Genomic DNA, 13,825 nt, shown 5'->3' on the forward strand with positions numbered 1-13,825 from the left:
TATTAGAAAAGAACTTGAGAACTTGGGAGGATAGCTTCCCACATGTAGAATTTGCATATAATAGGGTTGTTCATACATCCACTGGTTATTCACTTTTTGAAGTTGTTTATGGTTTTAATCCACTCAAACCTTTGGATTTGTTACCTTTACCTGTTGAGGAGCATATCGATTTAGACGGTAAAAGGAAGGTAGAGTTAGTTCGACAGCTTCATGAGAAAGTTAGACAAAATATTGAGAGGAGAACTAATCAATATACCAAACAAGCTAACAAAGGAAGACACAAGTAGTCTTCCAACCTGGTGATTGGGTTTGGGTGCACATGCGAAAGGAAAGATTTCCATCCCAACACAAATTGAAGTTACATCTGAGGGGTAATGGTCTGTTTCAAGTACTCGAGCGGATAAACGATAATACCTATAGATTGGATCTTCCAGGTGAGTATAATATAAGCGATACTTTTAATATTTCTAACCTATCTTCTTTTGATGATACAGATTTGAGGACAAATCCTTCTCAAGAGGGAGGGAATAATGGAGGCATCGTAGAAGCGAGCCATCAAGGAGATCTGTTACACATTCCGGTAGGATAATTATGAGGAACAGAGCTAAGAAGATGTAATAGGCCTTAGTTGGGCTCGTAGAGGGCTTAGAGACTAAAACCAGCTCACTCAAGGACGATTGGATGCTTGAAAGAGCCAACCGAGAGGTCAACTTGATTCAGGCCCGAGCTTATGTACAAACAGACTTTAAATAGCCATAACTTTTGATCTGGGAAGAGTTACGGGGCATGTAATATATCAAAGTGAACAATAACTAGCTTTATTGGTTGTATCTAATTAGTAAGCCCAATTAAATCTGTTTCAGTTTGTATTACGAAGTTTTAATTTACCCAAATTTATGGTTTTTGGTTTTTATGATTTTAATGTTGTTTGTGACTAGGCTAGACTTTATTGAGTCCAATTGACATATTTTATTTTAATTTAATTAGTGTTTTGGGTAATTATTTAGGTAATGGGCTTGGGAAGTTTGGAAGTCCATTGGGTCATGGGTAGTTTAGGGTTAAGTTGGCATTGTACTATATAAACTCACTTTTTCATGACAAATGGATCTTTTGGCCGACTTGCATAATTTTGCTTACTCTTGAACTATCAAACCTTTGAACTTATCAAGCTTTGGTCTTGTGGCGTTCACTATTACGATTCCAAGGTTTTTTGATTCCATATCGATTCGGGTCAAAGGTCATTCAGTGACGAAACCGATTCAGTCTTAGGAAAAATGTCTTCTTGGGTGTTGGGTCTTGCGTCAAATTGTCAAGGTTCGCGTCACTGTACCTATAGTAAGGTAATCTCTCATAAAAGAGCCAATTGAGAATAAGTTTAAGTGTAGTGAAACAGACAGAAAAAACTTACATAACCACAGTGTTGAATCCTTGTATTTGATCCAATCTAATTGGTGTAGTATACAGTTTAGTTAAAGCTTTTATATAATGATGTTTTCATTGGGTAAGTTATATTCATACTAGATAGGAATCTGGGGAGTGGTTTCTTAATGACCGAACAAGATATAGTTTGACCTAAAAAATATGTAGCCTAGACATTCTCTACTGTACAATATGAGTATAAATATGATAGATAAGGCCCACTATCATCCTTATGGGATTTAATGCTAACTTAAGATGATAGAATTTATGGGTTGAGCCAAGGGCATTTTAGAGATTATGTAAAAAGTAATAGTATAGTCTCCTACTTAGTGTTTTATCACTTATTCCTCTACTTTCATATGTGTAGGTGTAGGTGATCATGACGATTGCAAGACAAGCAGTGGTCAGCACACATAGAGTTGTGAAGGAATTCTGGTCGTTTAATCTTTTATCAATTTTCATTTTATCATGTTTTTGATTTATGTATTAGACTATATATTATGATGTTTCAATTTATATGTATGTTTTTAATAAGGGTTTTTTCATAATTTTTAAAAATAAATAAATGAAGTTTTATTTAATGATTTTTACGCAATTTATTATATGTTGTAAAATGGATGCATGCTTAAATAATTAATCCAGTGACATCTTCCTTCGGAGGGTAGCACTTTTGGAGGGGGATGTTACAAGTTGGTATTAAAACATGATTTTGATACCCAAAGGATGTCTTAAGTATATGTGTATTCAAGCAGAGTAGAAATGTAAGTCCCTCATTCCATGCTAACCACACTCATAGCTAATCATTGTAATTAAAATTTGATTATACTTACTAAGTTTATATAGAGACTCATAGTTACAGGTTTTTTAGGAAAAATAAGGCAAACTAGAGCTAGCTCCAAAAACAATCAAACCGAGAACCCACAAGGGACATAGAGTGAAATGATAGTATCCCAAGTTTTCCAAGCAAGTTGAAATGCTAATAATGTTAGAAACATAGTCAAAAAGGTGTTAAAGGAGTAGAGAAATGCTTTAGTTTAAGTTAGCAAGTTGTCTTAGGCACCGTTGGCACAAGCTCAAGGCTTAGTTGAGGTGACATTCACACTAACAACAACAATGATTGTAGTACCAACTAGGACTCAACTGTACCTTATCTTTAACTTACCCAACACACACTAGCCTAAAACATTTGATGGTGTTAATGACCCAATTGCAATTAAGGGATGGCTAGATTCAGTAAAGAGAGCGATAACCCTATTTGTTATGAAGGATTAAGAGAAAGTCAAATATACCACTTACTTCTTTAAGTATAGTGCTAGGACATAGTGGAACCTAGTCCGAGAAACTACAAAGATCTTAGAGATATCCTAGTCAGAGTTTAGGAAGAAGTTTTGTACAGGGGAGTAGATGTAACGTGCATTCGAGCTCAAGTGTTTCTTACACAATATACATATTCAGTGAAGGAATACTCCAACAAATTCAATCACTTAGTAAGGTATGCCCTTGAGATAACTAACACCGAGATTGGACAAATAGAGAAGTTTGTATATGGACTCGACCCAAGTATAGCTTGAGATGTGATGGTAGGTACCCAACTACCCTAGACTTACAGTAAGGCCTTGAGTAGACTCTTCAAAGTTGAGGTGTTTATGAAAAGGATTTATGGCCAAACTTTGACTTAGTTAACCCCAGTACCAGCATTAACACTAGTACTACAGTTAGGAAGCAATAGTGCCTTGATTTAGAGAGGTCTTCCCTTTGAGAAAAAAAAACTTTCTAGTCCAAAAGAAATAAGAAGAGTTGGAAGAATAGTAAAAAATAAAAGAGGCCCGAGGTTTTAGCTTTTTAAAATGTGTGACAGGTATCATAGAGTACAATATCTGACTAGGCAAACATTTTGCTATAAGTGACATCAGCTAAGGCATATGGCTAGATCCTCTCCCCGGGCTCTAGTTTGAGTTGAGTAGCTATTAGAAGGAGCTGCTACTAGAGTTTTCACTATTACCTAAGGGCCCATCGAGGCTAACCTATAAGTAGTTACTGGTTAAATTTCTTACCTTAGTACTTTTAATGCATTTTGATTGACTATGGTGTTACTCATTGTTTTGTAGCCAAGAGTTTAGTTAAGAGATTAGGAGTACACCCAATAAGGTTAGCCTAGAGAGTCAAAATAGAGTTACCTAAGAGTAGGTCAATAGTGAATGATGAAATGTTATTAGGAATCCAAGATAGATAACGTTTTGTAGACTTAATAGTATTTGAGATGTTAGACTTTGACATGATTGTAGGGATGGATTTCTTAGAGAGGAATAAAACTTAGATTGACTACTGACATAGGAAAGTCTAGTTCAGCCTTAAGAATAAAGATCAATTAAGTTCACTGAGTGGCATATTAGAAGCATGATGATCAGCGTCATGAAGGTAAGGAAAATATTAAGTAAAAAGGCACAAGTTTCTTAACTCACGTGTTGAGTAAGGTAGAGACAAGCCTAAGTGTAAAAAAGATGCCAATCATTCAAGAGTTTCTAGATGTATTCTTAAAGGAGTTACTAAGATTAGCTTTTGAGTAGGAGATAGAGTTTAGCTTTAAACTGATGTCAGATACAACACCTATTTTAAAGGTACTATACTAAATGACCCTAATCAAGCTATAAGAATTAAACAAGTAGCTCTAGGAATTACTTGTAAAATCAGACCAAGTCACTCTACCTAGAAAGCTCCAATTATATTTGTGAAAAAAAAGGATAGGTCTATAAGAATGCGCATAGACTATAGAGAGCTGAACAAAGTAACAATAAAGAATAAGTACTTATTACCTAGAATAAATGGCTTATTTGATTAGTTGAGAGGATCAGTGGTATTTTCTAAGATAAACCTAAGGTTAAGCTACCATCAGATGAGGGTAGTTGAGCAAGATATATCCAAGATAATTTTATAGACATGATATTGCTATTTTGAGTTTGTTATGATGTAGTTCAAATTAACAAATGCCTCTGTAGTATTCATGAACTTGAATAACCAAGTATTTTATAACTACTTAGATAAGCTCATTGTGGTTTTTATTGATGACATTCTGATGTACTCTAAGAGTCAAAAGAAACATAAGCAATATCTAAAGTTTACCTTATAGAGGTTAAAGGGAAAACAGTTGTATGCAAAGTTCACAAAGTATGAATTTTGGCTTTATAGAATAGGTTTCTTAGGGCATGTAGTCTCAATAGATGGTATATCAGTTGACCCAAGCAAGATTGAGGTAATGCTAGACTAGTAAACACTAATGATTTTCATGGAGGTTTGCAGTTTTTTGGGATTAGCGGGTGCTAAAGAAGGTTTGTTGAGGGGTTTGCTAAGCTAGCGAGAATTATCATAACTCTCACAAAGAAGGAAACCTAGTTCTAATAGTCAGATGCATGTTAAGAGAGTTTCCAAGAGTTAAAGAAAAGATTGAATTCTGCTTCATATGTTGGCTATTTATATAATTGTATGAATAAGATACCCTTAGAATGGTATAACTATGATAAAGGGAATAAATTATTAATCGTGAGAACCTTATATACGCATTAAATGACCATTATAAAAATGTCTGTAATCTTAACATTGCAATAAATATCGGCATGTGCAATGATGATGAGATTATTATAGTGTTAAGTGACTCCACAAAAGTGGCAATAGTTTTCACATGTCCAAGCTATTATAGATAGCTTGTTGCAACACATGGATACATATTGTAGACTTGTTCATCAGATTGACCCGATCAGAAAATATCCATATGGATGGTTGCTCTAATTTCTATAGAATAAATCCTCTGAACATCGTGGGTGTATATGATCCTTTGACTTGAGGTTCTTAGATTGTCTCATATAAGGATTAGTATGGTTTGACATTATGTATCATGCCCTTGTAATTGGGGTAACTATAAAGATAGTAATCAACCATATCGTGAGATACATAGAAGCTATGTTTGATCGATAAAGGATTTGTCACTTCTGAGCACAAGAGAAGATATCTCGCATAAGAATACTGAAAGACATCTATAACTTCTTGAATCTGTGGCCATAGTAGGATGAGGTTACAGCCTAATTCATGTTAGTCATTGATGTGTATCAGTTTGTAATACCCTCAAGTGCATTTCAGAGGCATTTATGTCTTTTGACCATATTTTGAGATATTTCCAGTTTTAAATATATATAATCACATGCATGTGTGTGTGTGTTTATATATATATATATATCTATATAAATATATAGATATACATAAAGAAATTAAAAAAAAAAGAAAGAAAAGAGAAAAGAAAAAGAAAATGAGATAAGGATTATATAAAGAGAGAGAAAAGTCAAAAAGGCAACTTTTACCTTTTTTCCATATCTTCTCCGCCTCATCCAGCAGCCAGCCTTCTTCATGCCCTTTCTTTGTTTTTTTTGAAGAAAAAGAAAGGATTTAAAGGAGTTTTAGAAGACAAGTAAGGAAAGAAAATAAAATGAAGCACTTTGGAAGCCTTGGCAACCAAAAGATCTCTTCCTTTTCCCTTTACCTATGTTTACATATGTATTGGAAGCATGTTATATGAATATGTTAGTATGTTTTGGTGTTGATTTAAGGTGATTTTGGTGATAAAGGAAGCAAGACAAGGAAAAGGAAGCCAACTTGCAAAAAATTGGCTTGAAATAAGGTAAAGGGTATCATCCTTGATATGTTGCATGTTTTAGGCTTTTGGTTCCTTGGATCTATGTTATAAATGATGATTTTGAAGTTGAGAAATGTTGTTTTGCTATTTGGGGTGTCTATGTGTGTGATTTTGTTGATGGCAGAGAGTTGGACAATATTTATAGTTTTGCCACTGCGTTCGTCCCATGTTTTGGCTACCTTATCTTATGAATCATGAGTGCTATTATATCTTGTTGGAAGGCTCTTTGAATACTCTTTTCATGGATATATAGCTTGCATGAATTGGGGATCATTTGGACTGTTAAATGTTGTATGAACCACAAGGATTGCTTTACTAAATAAACAGAGGAGAAAGTTTTTGCCACTGATTTCCTCTCACGTTTTGACTATCTTATATAATGAGTTATGAGTGCTATTATATCGTGTTGGAAAGCTCTTTGAATTCTCTTTTCAGGGATATATAGCTTGTATGAATTGGGGATCATTTGGACTATTAAATATTATAAAAACCGCAAGGACTGCTTTACCAAATAAACAGAGGAAACAGTTTTTGCCACTGATTTCATCTCACGTTTTGACTGTCTTATCTATTGAATTATGAGTGTTATTAGAGCTTTTTGGAAAGATCTTTGAATCCTCCTTTCAACGATATATAGCTTGTATGAATTAGAAACTGTTTGGGCTGTTAAATTGTATGAAAAAAAGGCTTCCCTGCCAAATGACTGTTCTGTGAACAGTATTTCGTAGTTTTTGGAAAGAAAGAAAGAAAGAAAAGGAGGAGAAAAAGGAAAGGAAGAAAGAAAGAAAAGAAAGGAAAGGAAAGGAAAGAAAGGAGAGAAAAAGAAAAGAAGAAGAAAAGAAAGAAAAGCAAGAAAAGGAATTTGGGGCTCAAGATTCAGAGGTCGTCCAAAGAGTATGGTCTGGTGAGTTATGAATAGATTTAGATGGAAGCAAGATTAGTAAGATATAAGACACGCATGCATGCTATGAACTATGAGGGGGCACTTTACACTATACCACCCGTAGTAGGGCACGTCTGTAGTAGGACATAGACCCACAGTAGGGTTCGCTCGCAGTAGAGCATGCTAGTAGTAAAGTTCAAATCAGATTCAGAAATGGTGTGGTGAGAGAAAAAAAGAGAGCTCAAGCTTAGAAAAGTGTCAAATCCCTATAGTCAGCTTCTAGAAAGTATCAAATAGACACCAGATGGGACAAAGTATGACCCAAATGGTAAAACATGAACTAGATTATTCCCTCGAGTTCTTATGGGGGTTATGAGTGAGGTTGAGTCCCGAGAGTGAGTTAGAATAGGAAATAAGATAGTTTACTTAATTCTTTCCTCTTATTGAGTGTTCTTTTCTCTCACTTCCTTTTCTTTCCTGATTGTAGGTACAGGTGATCGAGGTAGCTGCGAGGCAGGGTTAGGTCAGTAAAGATAGATCCAGTTGGAGCAGGTTATCTCTGGTTTATGTTACATGCATACAGTGGCATGTTCTTGTCGACTTTTGACCTTTTTGAGATGATTGTACAATTGTATATGATTACTCCCTATTTTCAGACGCTTTCAGATGAGTTTTCATATGAGTATATACATCTTTTGTTCGCTTCCAGATTTTCAGTTTTCTTGGAATACTTTTTAAACACTTTAAGTGATGCGTTTATTTTAAAGTATTTTTAAAATAAATAAAAAAGACGATCTGGATATTAATTCGTAACATTTCTCCTTTGGTGGGTAGTACTTCTAGGGAGGGGTGTTACACAGTTTATATCGAGGAATCACTAAGATTGACACATTTTTGTGTTTATTGACACTATATTGTCTAGGTAGGCATGATATTTGCTTGTTTAAAGTCAATTTCTTGATATAAGTTTTACAACCACAAATCTTAAAGTAATCTAAATTGGGCTTTCTCCAAATCCACAACTCGTATGAAGTTTTATCCACAGACTTAGATAGGACACGACTTAGTGCAAAGGTAATAGTTTCTAGGGCATTGCATCAGAAAGGTATAAGTAGATCAGTAAAACTCATCATAGACCTAACTATTTCCATTAAGGTCATATTCCTCCATTTAGATACACCATTATGTTATAGAGTACCGGGAGGTGTAAGTTAAGATACTAAGTATTGTTTGAATTCAACACTTAGGTATTGTCATTTCGAAGGATTTTAACTTATTTCTCAAGTTGCTTTTATACTTCGTTCTTGAATTCTTTGAAGTTATTAAAACAGTTAGACTTGTGTTTCATTAAAAACACATAGCCATATCTACTGAAATCATCATTAAACATGACAAAGAAAGTTTCCCTATCTCTGATGTACATTGTCATTGGTCCACACACATCATTATGCATGATCCCTAATAGTTCAATCACCCTTTCACTGTGTCTAGTGAAGGGTGTTTTGGCCATCTTGCCTCATAGACAGGATTCACATTCATCATATGATTGGAAGTCAAATGATTGCAAGACTCTTTGTTCAAGAAGTCTTGATATACGTTTAAGTCCTATATGGCCTAACCTATAATGCCACAGATATTGGATATTCAGATAATTCGATTTCAATAATTTATTATTTCGCACATTGAGAATTTCATTATCTATGAGTTTGATTCAACTCTTATATATGTGTGACCCATAAACTCTCTATCGAATTGATATTGTTCGGGTTTAAGGTGAATCTAAACATATACTAAGATTGGCCTCTAGCAAAGCATCATGACCATCTAGATGATAGAGTGTTAGTAGACATCTTTTAAGCTTTTACAACATCATAGTTACATGTAATTCAATCATTTCATCAACCAATATCTTTCAAGACTGAGATATAGAAATTTGTCTATCTTAGTGAATTCTTAGTATGAACCAATACATATCAGTGACTAACATGAATTAGCTACAACCTTATCCACTGTGACCATAGATTAAAGCTATCATAGATATCATTCAGTATTCTCATATGAGATATTTTCCTCTATGCTCAAAAGTGACGAATCCTCTATTGATCAACCATAGTTTTTTGGTATCTCATGATATGACCGATTACTACCTTTATAGTTACCCTAATTACGACAACATGTTTGATAGAGTCAAACCATACTGATCTTTGTACGAGATGATCTAGTAATCTCAAGTCAAAGGATCACATGCACCCACAGTGTTCAGAGGATTTATTCTATAGACATTGGAGCAACCATCCATATGGATATCCTCTGATCGGATCAATTTGATGAACATATTTGCAATGTGCACCTATGTGTTGGACAAAGCTATTTACAATAACTTCGACATGTTAAAACTTCACCACTTTTGGTGGGGTCACTGAACACTATGATAATTCTATTATCATTACATATGCCCTAATTCATTATAATATCGGGATTACATACGTTTCTAGAATAATCACTAAAAGTGTACATAGGGTTCCCTCGATTAGTCATTTGATCCCCTTGCCACAGTTTTACTAATCTAAAGGCATGTTATTTGTATGATCATATAAATAGACAACATATGAATTAAATAACAATAAATACTTTATTAATTATTAATATAAAATTACATTAACAAATGCCAAATTCGATTAGCACTAGAACACCTACGCTAACAATCCTATTTACTTTTGATTGATTATGGTGTTACGTATTGTTTTGTACCCAATAGTTTAGTAGAAAGATTAGAAGTACAACCAATCAGAGTGGCTTGAAAAGTTAAGATATAACTACTAAAATGGTGGGTCAGTGATTGGTGATAAGATGATAATAGGATAGGTTATTGATATATAGGACAGACAACTTCTAGCAGACTTGATAGTGCTCGAGATGCCAAATTTTGACATGATTTTAGGGATGGATTTCCTCGGGAGGAGTGGAGTTAAGATTGACTTCTAGCATAAGAAAGTCTTGTTCAACCTTAAAAATAAGGACCAATTTGAATTCGGTGGAGGGCGTATCAAGAGTTTGATAATCAATACTTTGGAGGCAAGAAAATGCTAAGTAAAAGGTGTATAGGTTTCTTGGCTAATGTAGTGAGCAAGGTAGAGTTAGGCCTAAGCATTGATGCTAGTGGTTCAAAAGTTTTCAATGTCTTCTTGAAAGAGTTACTAAGATTAGCTCCTAAGTGAAAGATTAAGTTCAGTATAGAACTATTGTTGGGCACAACACCTATATCTAAGACATCCTACAAAATAGCCCTAGTTGAGTTGCAAGAGTTAAAGAAGTAACTCTAAGAATTATTAGAGAATGACTTTATCAGGCTGAGTCATTCTCCTTGGGAAGCCCTCATCTTGTTTGTTAAGAAGAAATATAGGTCCATGAGGATGTATATAGACTACCGAGATTTGAACAAGGGGACAATGAAGAATAAATACCTTTTACCTAAAACTGATAACCTTTTTGACCAAATAAGAGAATCAATGATGTTCTTCAAGGTTGATTTGTGGTTAAGCTATTATCAAGTAAAGGTAGTTGAGCAAGATATACCTAGTAAATCTTTTTATTAATGATTAATATAAAATTATATCCACCAATGTTAAATACAATTGGCTATAGGGCAGACATCTTAACAATCTTTCACTTACACTATAGTCAATTAGACATATATCTAATACCAAATTTGACTACATGTCTATCAAGCTTCTGCTGCCATTGAGGCTTTATTAATTAGTCAGTCAAATTGTCATTTTTATCAATCCTTGCTATTTGTATGCCACCTCATTGAACAATCTCTTAGATCAGGTGATATCATCTAAGTATATATTTAGACCTCTGATGAGACTACAACTTCTTTGCTTGAGCAATTGCTCTATTGTTGTCACAATAGAGCTCAATCGACTTAGTAATACTAAAAACCACTCCAAGTTTAGTCACAAACTTGTTGATCTATATAGCTTCTTTGGCTGTTTTTGAAAAGGTAATATACTCACACTTTATCTTAGAATCAACTATTGTACTTTGTTTGAAGCTTTTCCAACTAACTGTACCATCTTTCAAATAAAACACAAACCCTGATTGTCACTGTTGCCTCTAAAAATGATTTCAAATTCCCCTCTATAAACCAAAAACTTATCTTTAGTCCTTTTTAAGTATTTTAGGATGTTCTTGACAACCATCGAGTGTTTTTTACCTCGATCAAATTGATATCTACTACAAACGTTCAAGGCATATGAGAATCAATACTCGTACATAGCATGGTGTACATGATTGATTCTATAGTTGAGACATATAAAATCCTACTCATCTTATCTCTCCCAAATTATGTACTTGGACACATATCTTTTAAAAGATAAACACCATGGGACATAGGTAGAAATCCTTTCTTAGATTCTTTCGTATAAAATCTAGTCAACACCATGGCCCAACAATGTATGCTCTCTATTTTAGTAAATTTTAATCCTAAGAATATAGGTTGATTCTCTTAAGTCTTTCATGGAAGAACACTTGGATAACCAAGTCTTTACCTATTACAAGTTTGGCATGTCATTTGTAATAATCAAGACGTCATTGGCATACAATACTAGAAATGTAATCATGCTTCTAGTCACCATTTTATACATACATGGTTTATCTACGTTTTTGATGAATTTGAACTCACAAATGGCTTCATCAAAATGAATGTTCTAGCTTCTAGAAGCTTACTTAACTTTATAAATGAATTTTTCCAATTTTCATACTTTGTCTATTTATTCAGTGAGAATGATACCATCAGGTTGCACTATATAGACATCCTTTACAAGTTTATCATTCACAAAGGTAGTCTTGACATTCATTTGAAAGATTTCACAGTCATAATACGTAGCTATAACAAGCATAATCATAATAGACTTAAGCATAATAACTGGCAAAAACGTTTTATCATAGTTGATGTCATACTTCTAAGTAAAACCTTTTGCAACTAATTGTGCTTTATAGGTATGCATGTTATCTTCCATGTTAATTTTTCTTTTGAAAGCCTATTAGCACCCTACAGGTTTTACCCTTTCAGGTGCATCTACCAGAGTTTATACTTGGTTATGGTATATGGAGTCAATTTTAAATTTTATGACATCCAACCATTTGTCAAAATCTGAACTCAAAATAGTTTCATTGTAGGTCTTAGGTTTGTCATCATGAATGACCAGTACACCATCGTATTGAGTCAGAAGAGAACCAAATCTCTCTAGCTCATGGCATACTTATGTAGACCTATATAGTTCTTGTGTTTGCTAAGGTTGTTCCACCTGAGGTGAAGGAACTTTCTTATCACGGTTAACCATCTGTGATGGCACATCGTCTTGTCTAACATCTATGGTATCCCATGGTTCAGGAACTTCATTAAGTTTCACCTTTCTCTTACTAGTTCTCTTAAGAATAAATTCTTTCTTGAAGAACACACTAATGCAAGTAACAAAGACTTTTTGGTCCTTTAGATGGTAAAAGCAGTATCCTATAGTAACCTTTGAGTACACCACAAAGATACATTTTTAAGAATTAGCACTCAGCTTGTTTAAAGTCAATTTCTTGATATAAGCTTCACAACCCCAAATTCTCAAGTAATCTAGATTAGGCTTTCGCCCAATCCACAACTACTATAGAGTTTTATCCATAGATTTAGATGGGACACGATATACTATATAGGTAGTAGTTTCTAGGGCATAACCCCAGAAAGACATGAGTAGATTGGCCAAACTCATCATAGACCTAACCATTTCCATCAAAGTCCTATTCCTTTATTCAGATACACCATTATGTTACGGTATATCAGGAAAGGTGAGTTGAGATACAATCCCTTTTTTGTTTAGGTATTCTTTGAATTTAGCATCGAGGTATTCTTCTTTAATCACTTCGAAGGACTTTAATGTGTTTCCCATGTTGCTTTTCAACTTCATTCTTGAATTCTTTGAATTTATCAAAACATTCAGACTTGTGTTTCATCAAAAAAACATAGTAATATCTATTGAAATTATTAGTAAATATATCGAAGTAGGCTTTCCCATATATGTTGTACACTATCATAGGCCCATACACATCATTTTGTATAATTCTTAATAATTCAATCGTCTTTTCTCTGTGTCTAGTGAAATGTGCTTTAGTCATCTTATCCAATAGACATGATTCATATTTATCATATGGTTGAAAGTCAAATGATTGCAAGACACTCTGTTCAAGAAGTTTTGATATATGTTTCAATTCTATGTGGCCTAGCCTATAATGTCACAAATATATGGTATTTAGATCATTTGATTTTAATCGCTTATAATTTTGTACATTGAGAACTTTATTATCCACTTTTAGAATATATAAACCATTATGTAATTTAGCTATTCCATAGGGAATATTATTTAAGTTGATGGTTATAATATTATCAACAATAAAAGCCAAATATCCCTGTTTAACTAAAACAAACACAGAAACTAAATTTCTAAAAATAGAAAGACCATAATAACAATTTCTTAGTTATAAAACTAGCTAGTTGGCAACCTAAGATAATAAATCCCTATGGCTAATGTATCAACATATGTTCAATTTCTAACACGTAGGTCAACATCTCTTTTGGCGAGTAATCTACTCTACTATAGTCTCTACATATTAGAACAAATATGAGAACTGTATCCTTTGTCTGCAACTCAAGATGAGCAGGGAGAATAATTTATTTCAATGACAAACATACTGAAGTAGAGGTTTCAACTATCTTTTTCTTGTTGTTCTCTAGAAAGGCTTGTAATGTCTCTTCCAGAGACCTACCTTGCCACAATAGGAGTAGACAACTT

This window comes from Mangifera indica, chromosome 11 (genome assembly GCF_011075055.1).
Source record: "Mangifera indica cultivar Alphonso chromosome 11, CATAS_Mindica_2.1, whole genome shotgun sequence".
NCBI classification, from domain to species: Eukaryota; Viridiplantae; Streptophyta; class Magnoliopsida; order Sapindales; family Anacardiaceae; genus Mangifera; species Mangifera indica.